Genomic DNA, 8,409 nt, shown 5'->3' with positions numbered 1-8,409 from the left:
CATCGATGCCCAGTGGTCTGAAATTCCCCGGGGAAACTGGTGGCAGCCACAAACTGCGAGTCCAGCCGAGGCTCAGCAGGATGCCTCCCTTCCTGGGGACCCGCAGTCCCCCGCATCAGAGAAATCTTGAAGCTCTGTGCTTTTGTGGATGCTGCACTAGGAATGTGTCGATGAGGGTAACCGAGTGATGGAGAAAAAGCAGATCTTCCTGTTGATCGTGGGGCTCTTGGTCTGATAACATATGTTTTCATGTCATCTTGAGACTGAAGCCTGGAAAGAGGCAGGAGTGCTAACCTCTCAGAAGCCAGTGATGGAGCGCTGCCTCCGCAGAGCTGCCCTGCTATGCTCGGCGGTGCTAATTAGTCTGCGTCTGGTGAGCTTCCTTCTGACTCGGTCTGTTCTAATTAACACTTCCCCGTAGATTGCTGCTGAACTCCAGAAATCTCATTCATTTGTGACACACATTTCAGCATCCCGAGGAGACAAGTATATTTTGTTGACAAAGGTGCCGATAACGCTATCGGACTGCGGTTTAATGCGTGCTCCGAGATGGAGAGAGGCGACAAGGCAGCCTGAGTGGGGAATGGTGTTAAAAATAACACCGAGAACTGCAGCTGCAGTTCGTCTACCAGTTTGGGTGGTTTGAGCCCCAGACTGTGCAAGACTATCTGCTACAGACAATTAGATGAAGTGTTTATTCCTTCTGTCCCTGCCTCTTCACCCTATGTACCAACATTAAAGATGCTTTTGTTAGAATGCGAAACTCGAGAATTATATTTAGAAATATACACACGATATGTATGTTTATATAAACACTGCATACCAACATAGGCTCTCTCTCTGTAGGCTGTGTTTGGAGTCCATATATCTTACTTCTAAACAATCATCAGGATTTACCATATTAGTTAAATATAAGCCTTGAAAATGGAATACGCCTGAATTTTTTTTCCAAGTCTGCCTCAGAGGCTACCTTGCAATGGATTTTAGAAATAATTTGCATGTGAGGCCTTTTATACATCGGCTGTGGCAGCTGTCAGTGGGGCTGTCTGCTGCAGTACAGCAAGGAGTAATTGCAAAAGGCAGCCTGGCTCCACAGGTACTGCTGAGATGGCACCGGGTGAGGAGGTCGGGTAGACAGAAGCCAATCTGAAAGTGGGAAGTGCTGACCCAAAAGCCAGGGCATTTGGTTTCTTCTTACCTTTGATACAGGCACCTTTTCTTCTGATGTCCCAGTGGAGAAAGGGCTACAGCACCCGCCTTCTGGTCTGTGTGACCTGCTCTGTGTAAGAGTGCACACCTTACAGGTAAAAACTTTACAGTCAGTTTGTGGGGTGGGCGCTTCCTTGGTGTCCTTGGTCTTCCCCCTTCTCTGCACCTCGTGTTGTTGCCTTCTACGTGGGCGTTGTGTTTTACTGCTGTGCTGTAGCACGACGAAAGCTCCTCTGGAAATGCAAAAGGCAATTTCTCTGCCTTAATGGCTAGCTCAGGATGCCTTTGCTTTTGCCATTTATCTTCAATCCTCCCTGCAACATAACAAATGGCTTTTCTCACGGCGTTGTTTTCGTCAACCATCTCTGTGTTGGTAATGCTAATACACTGCAGTGTGCCAGGAAACAGCATTTTCCTTCCACGTTGCTTATTTTCCAGGCTCCAGCAGTAGTTATTCTGAGCACCAGCCACGTGTCTCTAAGAAAGCTGAAGGGGCCGGTCTAAATTAGACAAGGACAAAATGAACCTTGAGCACTGGTAGAGCACGTGCTGCACGGAGCCTGCATGGAGCCTTCTGAGGTTTAGTGATATTGGACTCTAGTGCTGGGTTTTACAGTCCTGGGCTGCTTTTGCGGCCTCATTTACAAAGACCCTTCAATTTTATGTATCAAGGACGATCCCTGTTGTTAAAATGCCTTCCAAAAGTGACTTTGGGCACCCATTCAACCCTGGACTGCCTTTGGGGAATGCAAGCTGAGCTAAAGCTGTCTCCATTACAGTAAAGAGATGTTAACAGGATCCTAGCAGAAGAATAAATTACAAACCAGAACAATCTGCTCACCTTACACAGACCAATACTGTGCTAATAGCTTAGCTCGGCCACTGGGGAGTAGTTGTCCATTGTCTTTCCATCTGCCCTTCTTCTGTCTCAGTTTGGTTGGAAATGGCTTGAGTGGGGGCATATTGATGTGGCTGGAAATGGGGATTTAACTACTGCTTAATCATCTTTAAAAGGGTTTTGCAAACAATGGGTTTTAAGAGTGGGTGTTTAAACAGGAAGCTTCCTGTTTTGAAGCAACATTTTAGTTTCTTTCCGTTCTTCCCGAGTTTTTGTTCTGTTCAGCTGGGCTTTATCTTTTCCTTACCTTGTATGAGGGGAAAATGTTAAACTCTGGGAAATGTCACGGAAAAGCCTACCAGTCCAAATACCCAATCTTCTTGTGGGGATGAAAAAAGCAAGTGGTTTGCTTGATTTGAAGGCAAGTAAAGTATTTACTCTGTCTTTTATATATCGAGAAGTAATATCACAGCTCACAGGCTCCCTATAATGCTCATGTCACTTTTCCTGTTCCCAGTAGAAGCCATACTTTACTTTAGTAATAGAATGCATACAAAAAAAGTCACAAAATAGTTGGAAACTCAAATGATAACATCTTAGCAGCTCACACTAGCTAATGCAGAAAACTCCAGCGTTTCCTGTGCTGGGACTCCTCATGGGGGGGAATAGCATAGCCTTAAAAATACCGCTGCTGTTCGTTCAGAGCCGATGGTCTTTCTCATACTGGGAACAAAGTTCTGATTCCTCGCATGCTGTGGTGAGAATAGCGTAATTTTAAAATTAAACAAATTAATTCCCAGTTTCCCTAGGCATACCTAATGGGAGACTTTGGCTTCTCTTTTCGCTTCGCTGTTAGCATTTTCATTAGAGATAGCTGACACTGAGTAACGCATTCACACTGGTGACCTGAGCGGCATCTATTTTGAAGCATGTATTTCATTAGTTCTTGTCTATTGCTGCTCAGTGGACACACAGAGTGCTTCTCCAGGCACTTTGTGGCACAAAGAACAGCTGCGATGCTTCAGCTGTTTCTTTCTTTTTTTTTTCAGCTTACGGATTCATTGCTCTGTAGTTGTGTTATCTTAATTTCTCTACACTTAGGAAGAAACACAGGCATGCGGTGTGGGGCTAGGGGGGCATGGGGTATGAGAGCACACAGCCACTCAGCGTTCAGGCATTCACATAGGACTGACGTGAAGTCCTCCTGCAGTGCAGATAAACTCAGTCCTGTCTTTGCCTCTTCTCCCCCTACGTAAGACAAAAGAGTTTTGTATAAGTTTAGGCAGATCTTCTGGCTTCATTTTTAATAAAGCAAAGTAGTAACTGGTTTTGAGAATAAATAGCTCAGTAATCACAGCTCTCACTCTGTAAGCTTCAGCATGTCTCTGACAGGCTCTTGTTCAAAACAGAACATGTGAAGTGGTCTGTTAATAATTGCTTATTGTGTTTATTTAGCGAGGCTATATTAATTTATGATAGCTTGGATTTAACAGCAGTCTTCTCCGTACATCCTCACGCTTTCATTTTCTGCTGGCATCTTTAGTGGTAGCCTACATGCCACATACTTCTTTAGCATACCTTTTGCATGTTATTTAAAGAAGGGAAGGAAGGTCAGTTCAGAACAGGCAGGCAGAAATAAAAACCCAGGTAACCACACTTTGGTCTGTGCTATAGGACTGAAGTCACTTCCTGAAAGACAGATCTCATCTGCTTGAGAGAGAGCCAGGTTTGTGAATGGTTTTTGGGGTGCCTGAGCGCTGCTCTGGAGCCAAAGCTAGCTAATCTTGAAGGCTGTACTCTGTGGAAACAGAGGGGCTGCTGCAGCTTGTGTCCCTCGTGGGGGCTTTCAGACGCGCCTTGTGGACGTGGCTGTCCGTGGTGATCCCACAGTGGCTGGGTAGGGACAAGGTTGGGCACAGGAATTAAAACCACACGGTAAACCTCTGTCTCTGGGTACTCGTGGTGTTTTTTTCAAGGAGCTTGACTTATGTCAGAGAGCATCTGATAATTGTTTATGAAATCCTTGTTAGCAAGAACGGCTTCGTGCCCTGAAACAATATCCCTCTAGAGCTGCTGAACTCAGTACGAGAACTGACCTCCCTGCAATCCCTTTAAGAGCTGTGGTGAGTGTCTTGTGGTGCTGCTGGCATTAGCATCTGTTGGCTCGTGATAGGCAAGCAGCAGGAATCAGTGAGCTACTTTCTCAGCCTGATTTAAAGGTAGGATTTGACTGGGGAGTCAGGATATGATGCTCCTTTCCCACCAAGCAGCTGGTTAGCTGACTGAAGCGCTTTGCTCTGACCTAGCTTTCTGTTTAATATATTTTCATTTTAATAGTCGAGCAGAGTTTTAGCTATAAATGATCCGGCATTTCATCCAAAAATAGTCAATACATCACCTGGGAAATTAAAGCCCACAAGTTCGTGCGGGCGAAATGAAAATCCTTGCAGAGCGTCATGTTTTTGTTGTTAATTTTATTTTTGCCATGGATGTGATTGACTCTTCAAATGCCCAGGCAATTTTTTATGACCACATCATTTCCAGTCTTCGAATGTTGTTCAATCCACTTTGCACATAATTAACAAACACGATTTTGCAAGGGCTCTTCCACTTGATGACCTGTCAGTAAGGATGGGACAAACATCTCTAATGAGGATCTGACCCATTTTAATTATCAGTGGACTCTTTTGATTTGCATGGGTTTGGTTGTGAGGCTGTTCCTGTTAATAGGCATCACTGAAGCAATTGTTGGGATAGGCGGGCTGAGGGAGGTCTGGGTTTTACAAAAGCCCAAGAAAATAAATAATAGAGAAGGGGAGAGTGTTTTACTTTAGTGCCCAATATTAAACATTCATGCTGTTTTCAACTTTCTCTACTCCTGCTGGTATCATATGGTTTGCAATAAAATTTCATATTCGTTTTACGATGGAGCCCAGATGGCAGACTTTGTGCTGACCAAAAAAAATGAAAAACCAGATAAAATCACTTAAGTTTATCTGGGAGCTTACACTGTGGCATCTTATTCAAAGCACTGTTGTTCTGTGCTGTATGGGGTGAAGGCCTAAGTGAGGTCTTAAAAGCATGCATTTTTCCTCAGTAACACAAAGTAGTCTGTATTATTCTGTGGTTTTCCCTCTGATGTAGTTTGGTATTTAAAAGCTGGGGAAATGGGATTAAAAAAAAATAATAAAATTTATCTTTCAGTAACAAGTTAATGAGTCAGATGCAGAGAAGAAGGCCTGCTCAAATACCTTTATACAGCTGGGGTGATTCAAAGCTTCTGCGAGCCCCCCCAAGGATCCCCCCTGTATTGATTTGATTTCCCCAAACAAAGGGTCTCTATGCAGGGGGTACGGAGAGCTGCAGGACTCTTAGAGGAAGGCTGCCATTTCTCCTGTCTAATTCAAATGCTGCCAAAAACCCAAAGCGGTGGCCTACATCCTTTGGTTTTGTTCTCATGTCCTGCCCCAGGCCTTGTATTTGCTGAACTGGGGTCTCCGGTCATGGCACGCTTTTGTTATCAAAGCATTACGCATTTATTGCAGATTGAAGCACAGAGAAATGACCATATTTTGCACACACACGGTGTCAGTTTTGGCTTCCCATTTCACATCACCATGTTGGTTTCCTCAAAGAGATCTTCAGACGGACAGGTGGGAGCCAACCACCATGGATTTTTTTTTAATTTGAAGACAAATGTGCAACACCCCAAGTTTAAGGAGGGAGCTGAGTGCAATTACTGAGCACAGGTGAGTCAGTGACAGCGCTGTGGGTGCAGGATCACCCTGCCATCCTTCAGCCATGAGCCTTCTGTCCTCTGCAGCCTGCTCCATCTGACTGGGGAGCTTGGGCACCGCTCTCCTCCTGCCTCTGCCCAGCAGCATCCCCTCCTGCCAGGCTGTGCCCTGGCACCAGCTCCGCTGCAGTGCCCTGGGGATGCCAGCAGCTCCCGCTTCTAACACAGCGTGCTCCATCCAGGCACAGCCTCCCCCATGCGCTGTGGGTTTGATTTCATGAGATAAACTTCCCGTCTCTCCTTCCCCCCTCCTCCTCCTCCCGGAGTTGTGCCGCTTGACAAGAAGCTGTTGGAATCTGGAGAAAAGCAATTAATGATGGAGTTGGGGTTTTTGACTGACATAGTAATTACGCTGGAAAATGTAATTTTCCCTGCATATTAGAGATGGGATTATTTCAAGGAGATCTCATTAATGTGCTGTTCACCAACAAAGAGCCTGGTAACCTCTCTCTTAATAAGATTAGCGTGGGGGTCATAATGCAGCAGGCTGCTAGGGCGATATATTCAAGCTTTTGTTCTAAAGAAATAAATTACCTTCTGCTGTCTGGTAAGGGCATGCGAGGAGTAGATTTCATTTAAAAAGACAGAGATGTGACATTTACTCGTTCCGTGGTAGCAAGCTGATGAACCCGTGCCCACTCCCTTTGCCCAGACGCCGTGCATCAGCAGCGAGAACTGGGGACTGAGGGAGCTCGGGGCAGCGGTCGGAGGACAGGGAGCTCCCCCGGGAGCCCTCACATCAGCAGCTTTCCCCCTGAAGGCGTAGCCCTCAATGCCTGCCCCTCCCTGTCTGTAACGTGGACGATAGCTGTCCAGAGCTGGTCAAAGATGAATTGGTGTTTGAACAGCTCTCCAGCTCCCCCGATGAGATTACTGTTCCCCTCATCGGGGAGCACGGGTGCTGCTGTCACCTGTGACCTGTTGTGCTCAAAAATGTAATGGGAAAGGGTGCTTGGTTTTAGTTTGGTCAACGTGTGAAAATTCAGGCCTCTCTGGGACACCCTGTAAGCAATGCAGATGCTTCCTCTGGTAGCGTAAACCTTCCTCCTAGCTCTGCTGATGCTTCTGGGGTGGTTTTAGGTGAGCCAGAGAGTGACACTGCTAAAAACATTGCCAGGCAGCTTTCCCCTTCCTGACTCCGCTCACATCTGTCTGCCATCTGTTTTCATTTCATCTCTGCTGTGCTGCTTGTAAACATCCTCGTGCAACGTCCGGGGCACTGACAGCCTGGGAGCTTCCCCCTTGCAGCCTGGGAGCGATGCTGACCAGCGCTGAGCAGGAAAACCAGCTGGTATTTATTACTGGCACTGCTGGCCTGCAGAGGCATCTCAGCCATGGGTCAGGAATCCTTCTGATTTTGCTAACGGTGCAGACGAGAGTCCCATCCCACCAGTGTCCTATCATAACCCTGATCCAAGCCAGCCCTGCCCCATAAAGGGAGAGGTGCCAGCTGGGGGAATCTTGAATGTCACTGTTGGTTTTACTTGAAATTCATTGTAGTGGAGTGCAGTGGCGTAAAACCCCTGGAGAGTTTGCCAAGGGGATTCAGAACCTCTCTCGCATACAAGTTGTGTGTTTAACTGCTTTAGAACAAAAATAAATAAATAAAACTTTGCTTACCCTCTCGGTTTCATGGTCTCTCATTTACCTTTCAGATAATATGCAGCAAAAGAAGTAAGGAAACAGTACTTCAGATTTATGTAGGTTGTAACTCCTTCGGCACAGCAGTAATGACCTGCGGTTAAGTATATTTCGATGCCATTTACTTCTGAGCCACATAGCACCAAGTTGCCATGTTTTTATTCACGTGAGTCCATGGATAGGACGGGCGCAACAAACTGCAGAGTTGTGCTGCTGCTGCTGCGTAGTGTACTTTGGGATTTGGGCAAGGTATTGTGAGTTAAATGTTATTAATGTATGGTTTGAGCCAGGGAAAGGGTGGAATGCCTGAGAACATCATTTTAGTTGACTTCATGAGCTTAGAGCACGAGATTGTCTGTGTGCCCAAGAAATGCTTCCTGAAGGGTGTTTTAATGCCTAAAATACCAATATCTTGCTTATCTGTTTAGATGGTAAGATAATTAAGTTAACAGCAGTGCGAAAGAGCCCTGAAGTGAGCAGAGGAGGGCTTGCAGTCATCCTTTTAGTGCCACAGTTACATTTCCTGGACAGGAGAGAATAGTTTTTCTCTTCTTCCCAAATACCTTTCTCAAAGGCCATGATGAGTTATCAGCTCAGAGTGGAATGGCTGCTTATTCATTTTGGAGATTTTCAATATATTTGTGTCTCTCTGTTGAGTGGCAAATAGGATTTTCATACTTCTGGGAAGGGAAATCATGGAAAGAGGTCTTGTGGCCTCAGTATTTTATTGCTTTATTTTAGCCAGTTGCAGGCACACTGGAATTCCAGTTATGCTGTCGTGTCTGCTCATCCTGCCTGTGCTAACAGCACTGAGGACTGAAGACTGATGATCAGGGATTCCTTGGTGAACCTGGAAGGAATTCATAGCCAGCGTAACTTTTCACCACTCAGAAATCTCAATTCCAGATTTCAGAGGCTCTTGGTT

Source organism: Aythya ferina (genome assembly GCF_964211825.1).
Source record: "Aythya ferina genome assembly, chromosome: 5".
Lineage (NCBI taxonomy): Eukaryota > Metazoa > Chordata > Aves > Anseriformes > Anatidae > Aythya > Aythya ferina.
Note: the sequence above shows the minus strand (reverse complement) of the source record.